This window comes from Canis aureus, chromosome 12, assembly GCF_053574225.1.
Source record: "Canis aureus isolate CA01 chromosome 12, VMU_Caureus_v.1.0, whole genome shotgun sequence".
NCBI classification, from domain to species: Eukaryota; Metazoa; Chordata; class Mammalia; order Carnivora; family Canidae; genus Canis; species Canis aureus.
Window position 1 is genome coordinate 46,970,563 of NC_135622.1, and position 18,910 is coordinate 46,989,472.

The 18,910-nt window shown below is 50.6% G+C and overlaps 1 protein-coding gene and 1 long non-coding RNA gene across 4 annotated transcripts in view; one reads left to right on the plus strand and one right to left on the minus strand.

Moving 5' to 3' along the window:
* The window catches only part of KLHL29 (kelch like family member 29), a 305,917-nt gene that overhangs the window by 199,456 nt on the left and 87,551 nt on the right, over positions 1–18,910 (minus strand). The window lies entirely within an intron of this gene.
* LOC144281148 (uncharacterized) lies at positions 12,657–18,239 on the plus strand. Of its 3 annotated transcripts, none has more exons than XR_013349587.1 (3): positions 12,657–12,793; positions 13,483–13,537; positions 18,034–18,239. It is a non-coding gene; the product is annotated as an uncharacterized LOC144281148 (long non-coding RNA). The 3 variants fall into 3 exon arrangements; XR_013349589.1 differs by lacking the exon at positions 12,657–12,793 and adding an exon at positions 12,795–12,858; XR_013349588.1 differs by lacking the exon at positions 12,657–12,793 and adding an exon at positions 12,797–12,905.

Here is an 18,910-nt window from a genome sequence, read left to right on the forward strand (position 1 = left end):
TGGGCCTGGCAGTTCTGGAGCAAGAAAATAAATATCTATCTAGGCGTTCCTAACTTACACCCAAAGAAGGCACACATTTGTAGTGGGAGGGTCATCCGACTGCCTCCATCTGCCCATTTCCTACGAGGGGTGGCAATCAGCCCCTGGATGTTCTCTCCAAACACCCCAAGGAAGAGAGATGTGGTGGCCATTCTGAACTGTTCTATAGGAAAACCTCACCACCCTGGCCAGGAGTGAATCCTGAACAGCCAGAAATGAAACGGAGAGCGGCAACCCAGGTACAGTTTCAGTGAATGTGGCAAAGAAATATAAATAATAATAATGAAGCCTTGCAAAACCACTTCCTCGGACAGCTGAAGCAGAGGAAACTTTGTGTGGCAAGAAAGAAAATGGCTTTGGGGGGATGTGGAGCTTCTTCCCCCAGGCCGAGCACAAATCTTCTGACTACTAAATGGAATGTGCCTGGTTGCGGGGACCTCTGTAAGCATCCCGCCCATTCTGATTTTCAGGATAATTTCTCACTGAGAGCTCTGCATGCTTTGCCACTTTGAGGTGTAGAAAGGGACAAGATCTTCTGGAGTTTTGGGAGGCACAGAGCAGCCTCACCCAGGCTCTGCTGTGGGGCTTCTGGAGTCATGCTGCTAATAATACTGTGGCTACTAGCCCATGTGGCTATTTCAATTAAAACTAACTTAACTTGAAGATAATTAAAAATTCAGTTCCCCACTCACACGAACTACATTCGAAGTGCTCAATAGTAGTAGACAACATAATGTAGAATATCTCCATGACTGCAGAAGGTTCTGGACTGCGGGCAGTACTGTTCCAGAAAGTCCTTGACCTTGCTGAATTTCCTGATGGAGGTGCCAAGAAAGCAGTGGTGTGGTTGGGTGTTGACTTAGGTGCTAGAGCAGGGCCAAATTCTCCTTCCAGTTGGCTTGCTCTCCTTCCTCTCATTGCTTTCTGACTCCATCCAGAGGGGCTTCTCTCCATCTAGAGGCCTGGAGCTCCCTGCCTGGCTGGGCATTTGTTTTGATTTGCCACATTCACCTGGATGTCAAGGCACTCGTTGGCACGCCAGCCCCAGCCCACTTGGCATTGAGGCCAAGGTAGTAATGCAAGAAGGGAGTGTACCCGGGGATTTCAGAGAAATGAGACTTACTGCTGCCCAAATCCCAGACTTCCCGATAGTCAGGGAAATCTTTGCCTGCTTTTCAAGCAATGACTTTTGTGTTCAAACAAACACACTCACACAAACAAAACTATCATGGCAGCATTTGAGATTGAGAGCTCACAGGATCTTGCACACCTGCACACACATTCACACACGCCAGCATCAGGCCAACCTTCTCTCTCTCCCAGCTGGCATTTTTGCTCTTCTCCACAGATCTCAAGTCCACACTGAAGTGGATCCAGTGATAGATGCTTGAGGGATAGAAATCCTTCCCAGACTCTTCCAGCCATTTATTCTGTCTGAGACCCTTATAGTACCTTCCCCCTGGCACTCTCTCTCCAGGCAGAGGTGAGTTCTATTTCTGCCATCTCTGTTTACCTTGGTTGACTCACTGTCCCACTGTCCCCCTATGCCCGCAGGCTTGCTTAAGGAAAATGTTTTTTTTTGGTGGTGATATTGGGGGGGTATGTGCACAGGTGCACTGCCTGGGAGTGCTCAGCATCGCTCTGCTCCAGGAAACCATCAGCTCCCCGTGTGATCCTGTGATTCAGGAATTCGGGACCAAGGAGGGGAGGTCAGGAATGAAGAGAGAAGTGGAAGGAGAGAGAACCGAACAGCCAGTGGCCGAGGAGGGACAAAACCATGGAGAGGTTGCCGAAGAGACAAGAGTGATCACTTTAATCCTGTTTTTAAGAAACCGCAGTTGCCAAGAAAGAAACCAACTGGCCCAAAATATGTGAGGACCGAGGGGAGCCAGGAATTTCATACAGAGAAATAGCACGGTTGGACATTACATTAAGTCATTCTAAAAGGGCTCATAGTTTTGTTTTGCTTCCTATTCTATGAGACATTTGTGATTCTTACATGGCGGCAAAACAAATATAACCATGACTTATGTTTCCCAATTTACAGAGCTGATTTCATGTGCTTTCGACAGGAATATGATATTTCTGACAATCACAATTCTTCTTGTCGCTGGAGTGTTTGGAGGGCAAATGTCCCATATGCCACACTCCCTGATTTGTTTTTAGGGCCTTCCAGGTATGTGAGAAACTCTCATAGAAATGCAAATTGATGGCATCTAAGGATGCAGAAGTCTGAGCTCCTGTGTCTGCATGCTGTAAATAACCTTCCTCCAAGCACTGCCATGGCAGTCACTGGAAGAAGGGGGGAAGCCGGGGAAATTCACAGAACTGAGAGAGCTCCTGTCTTGTCACCATCTCTGGACTCCACAGGATGGCTCTGGCCACTCCTGCTGGGCTGGAGGCTACTGATGCCTTGCTTCTTGGCCAGGGCCCTGCTGAAGGATGGAGATGCTGTTGCTGCAAACTGGGGGCTCCTGGGGAGGGGTTCCTTGCCCTCCAAATGGCCACAAGGTGGGGCTGGGGAGGAGAGAGGGGCCAAGGCCAGAGCTCTTCCTGCAGACCTCTTTCTAAATGTAAGGGGTGTTGGAAAGAATTGAGCAAAACAGGTCATTTCAATAGTCTGGCACTATTCTAGTTCTTAAGTTCAGAGGTGGGGCCGAGTGTGCTCATTTTATTGTCAAATTATAAAACTTACCTAAACGCTGCATGTATTGTTTTGAGTGGGTCACATTACATCAAAAATTGCATGTGGTACCCAGGGATGTCTGATGTTTTGGAACGCAAATGCGGAATTTGCTAGGGTCAGTCCAATTGCTAGGGTCAGTCTGGCTCTGGGAACTGAGGCTATCGGGCGGTGAAAAGCACGCGGGTGGCCAGGTCGAAAGAGAACTCGCCTGGGGTCATGCTGCAGGTGACTGGCTGCAGGGGAGGAGTGCGGCCAGCAGATGCAGCAGCAGCTCCAGGATTTGGTCTATAAGCAAAAACAAGCAGTGGGGGAAGAACAGCTGGTGTTGAGTCTGGTGCTAGGATTAGTCTGCAACGCTAATCACAAGAAGTGGAAAAAATTAGGAGGTCCTGCCTGCCAAGGAGGTTTTCAAACACATGCGTATGCTGCAGTCGCGGTGGTATTAGGTTCTCCCATCGCCAGCAAGCAGGCGCCCACTGCCGTGAGCCAGAGCCCCTTCCTGGGTCACACTCAGAGCCTAGCTCTGATGAGACTCCAGAAGGGCCAAGTGCCCTCGCTGGGGCGTGACACGGAGGGGGTACTGTGTGCTGCAGGCCAGCCCTCCGAAGCTCCTCTGTGATGTCCTGGAGAGAAGCTGGGACCAACAGGTGGGGAGAAAGGGAGGGTCCCCAATCCCAGTGGACACACAGCAGGTTGAACGTTATACCTGTTGCCACCCTGGGCAGAAAAATGGTGAGAAAATAACCCTATAGACTGAAATGAGATGATGTTCAGGACCCATCCCTCAAATCAGTGGCAGGGCCAGACATCAGAAGACATGACCTTCCAACACTTCTGCAGCAATATGATTGCCCTGGGCTAGGCGGCACGATAATCTGGACCCAACCCACCAATAAGCACAGTGTGGAGGTGACTGGGGGGAGGGTGCCCTGTGACCTTGCTACTTCCTCTGCTGCCCACAGGCTCCTTACCACCTCCTAGAATTGCCACCAGAGGGATGCTTCTGGCAGCCCCTCATATCTGGGTATAGTTTCCTTTAAAGATGGGTTTCCCTTCAAACAGAGGAACTAAGGCACTTGGGTTCTTGGGGTTGGGCGTGAGTGGGGAAAGAGATTAGCCCAACAAGATGCAAAGAGGACTTCAAAACAGGTGTAGGCTGAATCATGTCCCTCCCAAATTCCTGTGTTAAAGCCCTAAACCACATTGCGACCATACTTGGAAGTAGAGTCTTTATAGAAGTATTAAGGTTTAGTGAGGTCACAAGGTGGCCCTGATCCAATAGGATTAGTCCTTTTATACGAAGAGACACCAGAGAGAGCTCTCCTTTTCTCTCCTTCCTCCTTCCCTCCCTCAGATTCTACAGTATGAATATGAGGACATAGCAAAAAAGGTGGCCATCCACCAGCCAGGAAGAGAGTGCTCACCAGAACCGGACCTGCTGGCACTCTGATCTTGAACATCTAGCCTCCAGAACTGCAAGAAACAAAGTTTCTGTTGTTTAAACACCTGTGGTATTTTGTTGGGGCAGCCTGAGCAGACTAGTGTAAAAACTGACTTCTACAAAGTGAGGCTCATATGAGAGGCAGGACAGATACCCGATGCTCTTAGGGTGTGAAAACAAGACAGGAGCCATGAGTAGTGGGCAGAGGACCAAAAAAATGCAAGAAAAAGTAGGTGACAGGTCACCAGAATCCACCCTGGATGAGATAAGAGCTGAGAGAGTCCTTAGTGGTCCTCAGGTTCAGAGCCAGGATGAGGGGTCACTCATGCCACTGCCACTCTAGGATGAGGGGTCACTCAGGTCATCACCAGGCCACAATGAGAGGTCGCTCACGCACTGCCAGTCTCGGATGAGGAGTCAATCATGCCACTGCTAGGCCATCATAAGAGGTCACTCATGCCCCTGGTAGGCCCTCAGGCTGAAACAAACCCTGTTCTCAGAACTCTCCAGAGAAGACTCAGCAGCCTGCATGAAGGTCCCTCCAGTCCTAATCTTGGAAGCACGCCCCATGGATATTCATGGCAAAGCACGTGTCTTTACAGCAGCCTGGAGTAGTTTCATTTCAATTTGGACCACATGGAGGTGAAAAAGATGCTCGGGCCTGTGGTGTGCTTGTTCCCAAGGAATTTCCTGGTAAGGTCACAGGAAAGCCTTTCTGTGGAGATGCTGCTGGTACAGATGTTCCTCAATGTCCTTCCCTGCCTCTCCCAGCTCCCCCAAACCCTCATTTTGGTGTTGCTATTTGCCTCTACAAAATGTGGAGCTTTTCAAAAGACATTCAATTTCCTTTGTTACTATTCAGTTGCCATAGTCAATTAAAATCTATCAATGCCCCTGAATAAATTTGTGCTAGGTGAAGAAAGAGCCTCAGTGCAATCTCTCGACATGATCTCTATTACCTTATGTTGCTTTAATAGCTAGAGTAATAGTTTGTTATTAATGGAATTAAGCAATTCAGTTCAAGCTTCCCAGAGGTCTTATAAGACAACTATTATAATTTGTATTCTCAGATTTTCCATTGAGTAGATGCCATGTGTTTTACATTACTTGCTAATGTTTCGAGAGATAGCAGTAGTATATTTAATATCTGGCTTTGTTTAATGATTCCAAGCCACTTTCAATGTAGGTAAGTGCTGCTGGAATTTTGAGCAGTTTAAAAGTCTACATTGTACAAATAATTATCTGGGATATTATTCAGCCCAATTTCAATTTGTACTTTTATTATGTCATCCATCCATCCAAAAGATTTTATCCAAATGTGTTTTTCACTTTTCTCCCCGAACAGTCTCCTGTCCAGAAAACAGGCTTCAAGTCACAGTCTGTGACCACACAGACAGGCATACACGTGTACACACACACACACAGAGGCCACTCTCACCAATTTAGCATATTTGAATAGAGTCATATTTAATCAAAGATCTAAAAAACTTTTTTTGATGGTTGCAAAAACCTGTTTTTAGAAGAAATAAATGTATGCACTGCATTCTGAAACAGCTTGAGAAAACAAGATCTTACAATGTACACCATCTCTGTATTTAAATAGTTTCATTTCTATTCATGAGCTCCCTGATTAGATACATGGAAAATATCATCAGCAAAATATGAATAATTCTGACAAATTAATAGCCGATTTTTTTGTAAAGAATGAAAATATGTGTAAGCATTGCGTCCTCATTAGGCAAAGCTGCTATCAGGGATGCCTGGAAAATTGTGGCCCGCCTGGCCTCGGCACAAATCCCTCCTAAATCACTAGTGGTGGTGAAAGGAAGAACCCTCCACAGGGTGGCGGTGGGGGGCCCCAGGGACCTGTGTGAAAGGGGAGCCCTATGTGTAGGAACATGTTGGGGCAAATGCCAGCGGGCCAAGCATGTGCCATGCTCCATTCTCTGCCATTCCTGTGAGGCACACGGGGCAGAGGTGACACAGCCATGAAATCTCAGAGCGGGTAAGGACCTCAGAAACCATTTCTTCCAACCACCAATTACATCTTGGGCTATTCCCACTGTTGCTGGCACGGGAGAGGTTTTATAACCTTAAAGGGCACAGGCACACTTGAACTCTGGCTTTGGGGCTCAGAATCCAATGCTCTTTCCATGGGCTGCATGGAAATTCAGTCATACCCATCAGGCATACGCAAGGCCTTCGTGCCAGAGCCTGTCGTCAGCAGTGGGGGCTCAGTGGCTAATGAGGCACAGCCCCATCTTCAAGGAACCCAGAGTGGGAGAGGAGGGGGACATGATCACAGCTAACGGGATGTGACATGGTGGTGGCAAGCACTGAGCATGTCTCGGCTCTATTCCTCCTTGCTCTGTAGCGTTGAGCATGTCACCTAACATGGTGTGAGCAACAGACTTATCCGTAAAATTGGCAATAATGATTCCTACTCGTAGCATGACTTCGAGGTGCTCAAAAGTAGTTATTCTGTTAGGATTCTGGTCTCACTAAAAAGAGCCTGCCCACACCAGCTCATGTTAATGTTGTGAGGCAATGGTAAGGCTTCAGGGGAGCCAGCAGATGGGCAGACAAGAGCTTCGGGGACCAGTCACGGTGAGCACAGCCTCTTGCCCACGGTTCACCTTCTCCCTCATCTCCCTTCTCTTTCCTCCTAGTCATTGCCTTTAAGACTCGACTTTGTTACTCACAGAACTCCAGAATAACTTCTGTCTTGCATCTGGGATACCATTTGGCTAAAGTGCATGACCCCAAATCGGAACTGTCTCTGGTTCCCTTACTTCCCATTCTAGAATCCAGAGATCCTATTGGTCTAGTTGATTTTTTGAGGTCAAGAGCAATCAGTCCTATGTTGCTGGCCAGCCAGTGGAAGGCCACTCTTGCAATCAGGAATCTGCTCCTAGTCCAGTAAATGAGGCTGAAGGCAGGGATGCTGCACTACCTGCTGTCAGCAGCAGGGATTGTGCGTGGGTACAGATGTTTCCAGAAGGTGGTGTGTGCTAGGCAGGCAGCTCCAAACACATTTGATATGGGAGGCCCTCAAAGGTTCTATCCCTTCCTTGCATTAAATGCATGGACATGTCAGAAGAGCACAAATGTGAATGGCTGCCTCTGCCTTGGGAGGAGGCCTGGGTGGGGTGGGAATGACATTGCAGGGGGGAACTGCAGGTGGAGCATTTCAGGTGAGACACTGCAAGTGGGGCATTGCAGGTAGAGCATTGCAGTTGGGACATTGCAGGTGGAGCAAACAGCACGGGAAAGGCACTGTGGTAGAAAGTACCAGAGTGGGACCACAGGTGGTGCTTTCAGCATGGGCGGGGCAGTGGTGCTTTCAGAGGCAGATGCCTGGACTTTATCCTATAGGGACTGGCAGCTGAGTGTGACTTGTTCCCCGGAGAAGGCCCTCCGGGGCTTCAGAAGGGGAATCAGAAGGGGGCAAGAGGGAGGTAGGGAGAGAAATGGGTTTAGCACTGATGAAGACCTTTGAGCTGGGAAAGAGCAGTGGGAATGGAAGGGAGGCTAGAGGAGAGGCTGGGAGATGGAGCCAGGAGCCTGGGATGTGGGGGTAGAGAGTAATGGGGGAGGGGAGCTCCCACAATTTTGACTTGGGATCTGGGTAGGTGGTACCGCCATTCCCAGAGGTGGGAAGCACAGGTTGAGGAGCCGGCTGGAGAGCCGAGGAATTCTGTGAGGTCTTGTGGCCCCTGAGAGATATCCTGGGAAGGGGGAGAGGGCCATGTGGATGGACCCTGGGGGCAGGTCTTGGAGTCGCCAGTTTATACCTGGGCGACAGGGGATCAACAGTGCCTAGAAGGCTGGGAGATAGTGATAAGAGTTCAAGTTGCCCATTTGGGGATGGGCAGCTATCCAGGGGTGAGAGGGTCAAGAGTGGGGCTGATGGCCCAGCTGGGTGGGACGCTGGCAGGTGTGGGCACTATGGCAGGTGGGCAGCCCCCATCACCCTCAATCACCAGCCCTTCCTAAGAAAAGTCCTAGGCTACTTAGGGTCTGCCCCCACTTTTCTGGGAAACCTAGAGCTCATTTCCGTCTTTCCCTGAGCAGGAGTAAAGAATCAGTGGAGAAACTGTTCTGAAACCCTCAGTCCTCGTGTCCCTGCACTAAAGGCCCCTCTACTGAGCTGTTCCGTAAGAACAGCAAAGCTAGAGGCTGCATCGGCTCACATAACCCCTGGCCTGCAGAAGCTCAGAGCAAGCCCACTGAAGCTTGGAGCTCTTGAGGGGTGCAGGCAGAGGGAGAGACTTTTCCAGGCCACCCGGGAGTCCTCGGGCCTATTGGAGGCTGTGGGCTTCCACAGGGCAGAGGAGCAAGCTGCTGGTCTCCCCAGTAATTTTCATAATAGGATCTCATGGGAGGGAAGGAGGGGTTGGGTGCAGGCTGGCTTCCTAAACTGGCACAGGGGGTAACTCTCTCGACTCAGCCGCTGGGAGCCCGTCCATTTAACCAGCCCTGGGGGGTGGGGTGGGGGTGGGGGGTGCAGTGCATAAACCAGCATTAATATTGAACGACTGCCACTCTGTTTACTTTTACAAGCCCCAACTTCCCATAAATCCAAGTCAGAATCAATCATCTTTTATGGAAGATATTAATGGCAATTCCATTATTTAAATCCAATCAATGTTGGGGCTTTTTTTTTTTTTTTTCCAGCTTTTTTTTTTTTTTTTTTTTTGGTTCCTTTGTGTTGAAGCCAAGTAGTGTGGAGGGTGCTTTTGACCAAGCAATGGGGAAAAAATAGTCCAATGACCTTGCTCACATCTCAGTATTTTGGTAAGATAACTGCTTAGGGAAAAGGTTTCCATTTCTGTCCATTTATCCTACAGAGGAGGAAGGCTTTAATTCCAGGGGTGGAGGAAAAATAAAAATTCTTCTCTTGCAGTCACCGCGCCCTGCCTGAGCACTGTCAGGGACACTCAGCGTCACTGCTTTTTAAACTCAGCCTTAGCGGCCGTCTACGGCTTTCCAATCGAATTCTATTTATTTATTTATTTTATTTTCTTTTTCTTTTTTTTTTTTTAGCCATGAGCCCCCAACTCTTCCAGGAATTGGCTTCAATGGCCCACAAAATAGCTAATGTTTAGCAGAAACATGTGGGGGTTCTTTGTTCCCAGAAGTAAAAAGGCACAAAATGAAGACAAACCTAGCAGCTCAGGAGATTATCAACAGGCCAACAGAGGGGCCCATGGGACACATGCGGCACGTACCTGGCTCCTGGCGGCCTCCCCCTCATATGATGCTCACGAAGAAGAGAATGAATGGGTCAAGATGTGGAACTCCTAATTCCACTTAAACCCTGGGGTCAAAGAGGATATCACTAAGAGAACTAGCTTTTCACACCCAAACGTGGGACAGGGACAGGGAGAGACTGACAGCCCCCCTGATACCTGCTGCGAGGCCTCCTTTTGTCGGGCCCTGTTTCTCCCCTGCTTCAGGACTTCACGGGGGTGTCACCTCCTGCAAGAAGCTCCCCCAGCTCCCTGGCCAGATGGCAGCCTTGCACCGACTCATGCGCCATCTACCCCCCTTTCCCCTCAGCATCCCCAGTGGGGGGCACCTCTGTGCTGTGCCTGCAGGACACCTCTGTGTCCCTTGGGGGAGCCTCATCTCCTGCACTAATGGAGCCTTCAGCGGGGAGGGATACAACAGGGCAGGTTTCGGAGAATGCTTCAGCGTGGCAGGAGGCATGAAGGCCTGTGAGTCAGCTGGCTTTTGGAGGAGGCAGCTGGGGACTAGCTGTTCTCCATTTCCACTCAAAACAAAACCAGGGAAAATGGGCTTAAATTGCAGCAAGGGAGATTTAGGTCAGATAGAAGAGGAGCCTGCCAGAGCCACCGGAATAGGGACTCTGGGGGCTGATGGAATTTCCTTCCCTGGAGACCTCAGCCAGCAGGCTTTCGGGCCAGATCCATCCATCCCCACAGCTTGATGCGGGAGGAGGACCAGGACGGCGGGCCCTGGGGGCCCTCCTCCTCCACGGCACCTCCTCACTGAGAACAGGAGGACGAACAACATGTGAGCGCACGGAACAGCATCATTTCTTGGGGCCATCGGAAAGATGTCCTTTCTGTTATAGCCCACGGACAAGCCACGCTCTGCCTCACGACAAAAAACAATTTCTCTCACTCCTTTGACTGCCAGGGCTGGAAACTCCCCCTCCCACCCTCCATCCTTCCCTCAATGAGAGTTTGGTTTTCTGTCAATCCATCCACAACTGGGCGGGCGTGGAAAGTCCTGTCTTAGAGGCCTAAGGAGCTGGCCTGGTGCCCTGGAAGCAGCACAGCAGAGCCTCAGGCCATAGCCACCACCAGTGACAGGAGGTGTGAGCCCCACGAATAGGGCTCTGAGCACAGGTGGATGTGGGCCCCTTTTTTGGGGTGGATGGTGTCACAGTAGTCACCAAAAGCCCTCGGCAATTCCAGTGAGAGGCCACAGTCAAAAGCACCGCCCAGCCTCAAGGCAAATCTGTGACCCACCTGTAACACACATAGGGAACTTTCTAGATCTGGTTTCAGGGAGGCAGCAGTGCCTGTGCCATTTCCTGCTCTTACATTTGTCAGTCCCTGCCCTGCTTTGGACTGACCTCATCTTCTTACAGGCATCCCTGGAAGTTACCTTCCGTCCTTCCTGAAACCGGGTCAGGTGAAAACACAATAGAAAGCTTCCTGCTTGTCCCTGGCTGGGCCCTGGCATGGTTCCCATCCCCACTTCAGGCCTCTGAGGACAGAGGGTCAGAGACCCCTTTCCCGCCCATGGTGGCCGGGTCAGCGCCCTCCCTTCTGGTAAATCCCACAACAGGGTCAATGCCCCCAGTTCTGTAGAGAGCTCTGCGAGGCCCTGGAAGAAAATCATCTGTGTGCTGGTTGGGAGGGGGGCAGAGAAGGGACTGACAGGGATGGCGTCACTGTGTCCAGAACAGTGGCTGGGCCGCCCTTGTCTGCTCTCGTCAGCCTGTGACACTCAGCCCCTTGATGAACGACATGCTGAGATCATGGGTCAAAGGCAAGAGGTGTCCCTGGAGTGGAATCTTTCCCCATTTCTGGAAGCAAAGGAACTCAGGACAGGACCAGCACCTCCTCTGAGGATATTCCATCCAACAGAGATGGGAAGGTTCTAGTTGTTTCAAGCTGTTCTAGGACATAGCAAGGTGACCCCTTCTCCTGGCCTTTGTATCTACCAGTCTTAACCACCCCACTGTCCACAGTAGGAGCGGTCAGAAGGCTCCTTGGGCTGGCCACCACAATTACTGAGAAATTTGCATGCCTGGGAACCACTGTGGCTTCCTCTACCACGCGGCCTGGCCCTGGAGGTTTGTGCAACATTCCAGATGTGTGACAACTACAGGGCCTAGCATTCAGTAACTCCACCCTGCTCCTTGAAGCTCTCAACTCAGAGGAGCTCCGGTAGTCTGAGAAGTGTAACTAAGACCTTTCACGACCAGGCCTTAGGGAGCTCACTGTACAGGTACTGATGATGTGCCTCTACCTAGAAGAAGCCAACCTAGTCTTAAAGACCAACCACACGGCATAGGTTTACTTCATCCAGGCAAAAAGCTCCTTCCACAAGATAAGAGTTCTCTGTGGGAGTGTGGCCAGAAGGATGCAATGTCTTCCTGACAGGGAAAAAGTGCACCAGGCCTGTGAGAAGATGGGTGTCCTGAAAACATGCCCTCCTGCTCCCCTTCTCAAGTGCCCTTGGATTGGCTGCCAAGCCTGCCCGCACCATTAACCAGGCAGCCAGCCCAGTGAGTGTGGTCTGAAACCCTATGAAACACCTCCAAGGCCCTATCCTTGGTGAGAAAGACTGTGGAGAGGGGAACATAAGCTCCTAGGACTCCCAGTTCACCTGGGAGGGCATAGGTCACATGGAGACAAAGGCCAGACGAATGACGGGAGGTCGAGGGTCACAGGTGGTTAGAGTGGCCATACTGGCCAAGAGGGAGAGCTCTCACGCCAAGAGGACCTGAATCCCAGCCCATCGCTTTCAGATCTTGGCTCAGACTTTGGGTAAAATGTGAATTCCCCTGAACCTCAGCATGCTGCCCTGCAAAGGGGGACAGTGACCACACCCATGTGCACAGGGCACTTGGGAGGATTCAAGGAGAAGCTATATGCCAGTTGTTCAGCATAGTCCTTGGCACTTGGTCATCACTCAATATTGTTACTCTAGAAACCAACTCCTGCCTGAGCCTGGAGGAAGGGTGATGCCTTTGGTCAAGGGTGAGAAGGGAGGAGGGCTGTAGAGGCTCTAGCTATGGGCTGTGCTGATACCGGAGGCAGGGATGGATCCACACCATCCTGGCAGCACTAGCCCTTGCCAAGCCTCCTTCTAAATGGATTATTGTTTATTGGCGGCTTATCCCATCTCTCGGGTTATGAATTATTTACCAGATAATGACTTCATAATTGTTAATGACAGCTGCCCCAAGGACATGCTGACATACCTTCTGAAGCCACAATGCTAATTGTGGTGTAGTCCCAGAAGCCCCCATGTGGCCACATCCAGAGCATCACTCAGGGGGACAGAGTCTGACTGGCCCTTGGGAATCCATCATAACTCCAATCCCTCATGATACAGATAAGGAAACTGAGATCCAAGGAGGGGTGGGGAATCCATCATAACTCCAATCCCTCATGATACAGATAAGGAAACTGAGATCCAAGGAGGGGTGAGGACATGCTTCCAGGTCCCAGAGCCAGCCAGTGGCAGCCTGGGGTGGGTCAAGCCCCAGTGTTTCTGGTGATCATTTCTCCGCTGTCTGGGTATAGACTGCTGGGGCAGGCCTAACACGAGGTTAGGGCCTGTCTTCAGGAGGTCACAGGTATGGGGGTGGGGAAGAAAATGAGTCTGTGATGGGTGCTGAGAGATCCCCTCTCCCCCACACCCGAAGTGAGCAGGAGGGGCCCCAGGATGCCCTGTTGTCCACGGAGAATCAGGATGTAGCTCTATAGCTGCTTGGGGGTCCCTGTGAGCTAAGGAGGGCCACCTCCCTGGGAGCAGAAGTCCTCTGCTGATTAGCTGCATTCAGCAATGCAGAACTGCAGGATGACTGACGGGGAAGGGTGGGGGCAAGGGGTGGGTACACCAGTACCTTCCTTGAAAGTGCATTTGGTCCTGAAGAGAGGATGAATTAAGTTCATGACTCAGTTGGAGTCCTAGCCCCTGAGAATAATAGCAAATGTTTGTAGAGGACTATGTTGCAAGTGCTATTCTAGGCGCTGTGTTACGTTAACTCATTTAATCCTTACAACCACCATATGATGTAGGTATTATTCTAATCCCTGTTTTTCAGATGTAGAAACTGAAGCATAGGGAGGCTCAGTAATATGCTGGAGGTTGCACAGCAGGTAAGAGGCAGGGCTGGGAGCAGGACCAGGCAGTCTGGGTCCACCATCTGGGCTCAACCATTATGCCATGTTGCTTACTAGAAATGTTTCCCAAGTGCATGAATGCAAGGCTGTGAGGCTCCTTTGGATGCGGGACACACCTTTCTAAATGTGGCTTGAATGTGAAATTGAGCATATGGAGACCCTGCTTCCCAGAAGGGCCCAGGGAGGCCTATTTCCTCCTGGATTGTAGAGTGTGGACTGTGCCTGGAACAGCAGGAAGGAGAGCTCTGGCCTGGGGTGTGTGGCCTTGCAAGGACAAGGTCAGTGTCTTGCCCTCACTCCTCTAAGGTTGGCACTGTGAACTGCGGCTGGTCCTTGAGCTCACAGGCGAGATAGGCTGAATGGCCCTCACTCATCCATACATTTGAGGCCTTCTTTGTGCCAGGCTTTGGGGAGGGACCCAGAGGCTAATATAGAGGCCTTGTCCTCAGGGCACTGCCAGCTGTCTCCCAGGGCAGAAGAGACAAGAGCCAGGTGTCAAGTGTTGAGGGTCCCATGATGGAAAGGAGGCAGAGTGACTGAAGGACTCAGGAGCACATAAGCATAGCTAGAGACCATGTGAGGTAGCTTTTTCTATCATCAGTGTTTATTAGGTGCAGAGATCACCTACACCCCCTACCCCTATGTTGAGAGCTCACAGTGGTAGAGGGATGAGCGTCGAGCACACTGGACAGCGAAGGGACCACATCTGACCCAAGAAGAAGCGAGGGAATGGCTGCCAGGGAGAGTAACAGCGTCAGGAAATCCGAGGAGAGAAGATTCCCGTGCGTGGGTGGCTGGGAGCTCTTTGCCAGGAGATGGGTGGGGATGGGAGAGGCCTTTCCGGGATATTCAGGCTTGCAGGATGAGTGCCTAGAGGTGTGATGCACACATGTAGAGTCTATTAGGAGCATGAGGGTCTGTTTGCATGGGAACAGAGGCTGTGTGTGTGTACACATCGGTGGCGGGTGCGGGAGGGGGTGTCACGGGAGATGAGCTTGGTTAGCTGGTGCGGGGCCTGATTTACCTTAGCTGGTTCACAGAGCCAGAAGTGCGGCTCAGTGTACCCCTGAGCAAGACAGCAGAGCACTTTGAGTGCATTTCAGAAAGCCCTGATCTGGTGCTAAATAAATAATCATACTGCTCATTCTGGGATGGAGAGGCAGGATGCCTCCTGTACACGCTAATGGGAGGGTGAGGCTCTCTGGCTGGCTGGCTGGGGCCGCGTTGTGCTGTTCTGTGAGTGCTGATCTGAGAGACCCTGGGTAGACCCTCTCTGTGTCGGACTTTCATTCCCCACTTAAAGCACCTGTCTGACTGACTACCTGGAGAAGGGGGGCTGGGTTAATTGTTATCTCCTGCACTGTTACTAGGTTACTTTGTAAAATCAGAAATACGCTTTAAATGATTTTTTGTTGTTGTTGCTTTCTTATGAACCAGATGCTTTTATCTAAATGAGTTGCTACAAATATTAATAATAAAAAAAAAAAACCCTCAACCCATGAGGGCTGCTAGGCTGCGTCTGCCTTACTCCAGCGAACTGTTGCTCTGCAAATGAGGCATAAGCCCCCTAGTTTTTCAGCCCCTGGCTCACTTACAGGTCAGAGGGAAATATGTATCGGCTATAAATAGCGTGCCTCCAAATGGCTGGAGGAGAGGACCCAGTGAGGCAGTGGAGTGGTCTCTGGCCAGTGATGGTGATGTTATTGCCTGTTCAAGTGGTGCTGGAGCTTGGTGCTGGTGGGTGACAGCATAGGTCTGGCTGACCTGTAGCCTTTAGGCCTCTTGGGTCATGGTAGGTGGGAGGAAGGACAGTTTTCTTTCTGGGTTGCTTCTGGAGTACACTGAGGCCCAGAGGATGATCATTCCATTGCTGGCTTGATACATAATAGGTGCTCAATTAATGTTTGTGGAAGACAGGCTGGCACACCATTGACACTTGCTCAGAGCTCTTTAGGCTTCAGTATAAGGAGTGGCAGTTGACATGAAGGCAGGAGGGGCCTCTGGATTAGGAACCAGGGCACAAGGACTCCAGTTCCCCTTCTGCTCTGACTGGCTGAGTGAGCTCGGGCAAGACACTGGCCCTCTCTGGGCTTCAGCTTGCTGCTTGGTGTAATAAAGGACAACAGTAATTTCTCTCTTTCTACCTCCTCAGGTCTCCCTCATGACCGAGGAGAAGGAACTGTGTAAAAATGTGTTGCAAACAAAAAGCAGTAGGTCAGGGGAGGAGATAAAAGAAGTCCTACAATCTAAGCCTTGGATGGTCTAACAAATTGGGGTTGGGGCAGTGGTTGCCCAGAGCACAGGCTGCCAGAAAGTCTCTGTTTTGGGGTCAGAAAGTGCATGGGGAGCTTGGCTGTGAGAGGGCTCTATGAGCCTGCAGCTATGTCTCCATTATCCGAGAGGGTGACTTTCAGAGGCTTAGCACAGCATTCAGTGGCCACCAGGGCCAAGACCTCGTTAACTTTCTTGCTGCATTTCCCAACCCACAGGTCTCTCTTAGTCCTTAGGCTCTGAGCTCTCTTGTCTTTTTATATCTTGAGACTTTTGCACAAGCTGTTCCCATTGCCTGGAACATTCCTTGGGTGCATGCACATGCGCACGTGCACACAGACACACAGACACACACACACAGACTTCATTTCCAGTTTAAAGCCACCTCTTCTTGGCAGCCTGTTAGTTTTGACCGAACTAAGTTAGTTGAGTACTCTCCTCCACTCACATGGAAGCTCTGGGTCAGGGATTTGGTCTCGCATGGTCACTGCCTAGAATGATGCATGGCATATAGTAGGTGCTCAAGAAATATTTGTTCAGGAAATGAATTGTTCTTTCGTAGCACTTCCATAGTACCAATTCCTATCGTTGCATTTATCACATCTGCTTATAAGAATATATTCACTCTCTGGTCTCTCTGGGCTGCCAGCTGCTTGAGGAGAGGGCTTTTGTCTGACCTCTCTGGACTCTGGCCCTAGAACAATATGCAATGTGGTTGCTACTAAGTGCTTGAAGGGATAAAGGAATGAATGCTGAAATGCCCTTCGTTTCACCACGTACAGGCTGTTCCTCTACAGCTCCAGTACTCCTGCAGTGTCATGCTGTGCGCACGCAAGCGAGAGAGAGAGAGAGAGAGAGAGAGAGAGAAAGGGAAAGAGAGAGAGAGCAATTTATGATTGAAGGCAAAAACTTCAAAGTTCTTTTGAGTGGACTGTGCATACATGAGATCTTCAAGAAGGGACAGAAGTCCAGTAGTTTAGGAGCATCCTTGCATGGTCGCTGGACAGATGTATGCATGGTGCTTTCCCTGAGCAGGGCTCTGGTGGCAGGGCCACTACTAGCCTATTTGGTATTTCTGCGCAAATTAAAATTCTGTGCAAATTAGGCGTGCCTCCCTCTGGGCGCTCACAGTACACAGCAAAGCTTGTAAGGTGTAGGCTGGGTCAGTCTCGACACCCCCAGGGCCAGGTGCCCTCCTGTAGGGGACAAACTCACAACTGTTCCCAGCAGCCCCAGCCACTGGGGCGCATTCAAGGTAAGGAAGAAGACAGGTCGCTTGGAAAATCAAACTTGGCCACAAAAATAAACTCTGAGGTTTGCAGATAAGCTATTTCTAGCCCAGGTGCCAAATGAGGTTTTGCAGCTAGAGTGAACTGCTGTGTGCGCGCTCCACCCCAGCCCTGTTAACTAACGGGAACTGCTCTGGATATTTGCTGTTCCTGAACAACTTTGCTTCCAGAATGGGGAAAGATTCCACTCCGGGGACATCTCTTGCCTTTGACCCATGACCTCAGCATGTCGTTCATCAAGGGGCTGAGTCTCAGAGGCTGACGAGAACAGACGAGAGGGCGGCCCAGCCACTGTTCTGGACACAGTGACGCCATCCCCGTCAGTCCCTTCTCTGCCCCCCTCCCAACCAGCACACAGATGATTTTCTTCCAGGGCCTCGCAGAGCTCTCTACAGAACTGGGGGCACTGACCCTGTTGTGGGATTTACCAGAAGGGAGGGCGCTGACCCGGCCACCATGGGCAGGAAAGGGGCCTCTGACCCTCTGTCCTCAGAGGCCTGAAGTGGGGATGGGAACCGTGCCAGGGCCCAGCCAGGGACAAGCAGGAAGCTTTCTATTGTGTTTTCACCTGACCCGGTTTCAGGAAGGACGGAAGGTAACTTCCAGGGATGCCTGTAAGAAGATGAGGTCAGTCCAAAGCAGGGCAGGGACTGACAAATATAAGAGCAGGAAATGGCACAGGCACTGCTGCCTCCCTGAAACCAGATCTAGAAAGTTCCCTATGTGTGTTACAGGTGGGTCACAGATTTGCCTTGAGGCTGGGCGGTGCTTTTGACTGTGGCCTCTCACTGGAATTGCTGGGGGAGCCTCACAAAATACTAATGCCTGGGTCCCATCCCGAGAGATTTTGATCTAAATGATTTTGATCTGGTGTATCTAGCCTGGATATCAGAATTTTTTAAATGTCCCCAGGTGATTTTAATATGCAGCCAGAGTTGAGAGCCACTGTCTTGACTTGGAAGAGGCAAACAAGAAGCCGATGTTACAACATGATTCAATATGAGGCAGTATGACAAGGCTGGCGAGAAGAGTATGTCGGTGCTGAAATCAGAGGCACTTCTCCCAAGGGGCCCAGCAAAGGGATCACAGTGACAAGATAAACATTAACTGCCACAGAATCCTGAATGTGGGCACCTCAGTATGATCGATAGGAAAAGAAGATCTTCTAAGAGCCCGTAGGGTTCATGCGAAAGCATTCGGGGGGTGGGGTGAGATGAACAGGGTTGACAATGTGACAGCCAAAGTACCCGGCTTTTGGATGGTTTGATCAGGGAAGGGGGGAGCGGGGCAGGGGGGCGTAGATTTTAGAGTATGTGAAGAGTACATTAATGACATATCACCCAGGAACTTTGTTTTGCTAAATCTCCATAACTTCCATGTCCATTCCTCAGGGCTCAGAGTCCAGGAATTTGGTAACACCTGGGAGTTGAGAGCAGTGTAAAGGATCTAAAGTACACGGACACCCATCCCCAGAAGAACAATGACATTAGGAAGTCTGGGTCCTATAGGACCCAGGGATCTGTAGGTTTTAAAGCTCTCTGGGTGATTCCAGCATTCACAGAGAGCTGATACTTCTGGCCCAGGAAGACCTGCCAGTCTTCTCCTGGGAGTTAGGCAGGACAGGGGTTGCCCTCAGCCTATGCGGAGGGGATGGACTCAGCAGCTCCATGGGGCAGTTTTGCTCAGTTAATGCTGGAGTTGGGACCAGAGCCCAGTGGCTGCTTCCCGGTCTAAGGTCCTATCCATCTGCTGTCTGTGTGGCTACTTTCTGCTGCGTCTTAGAACTAAG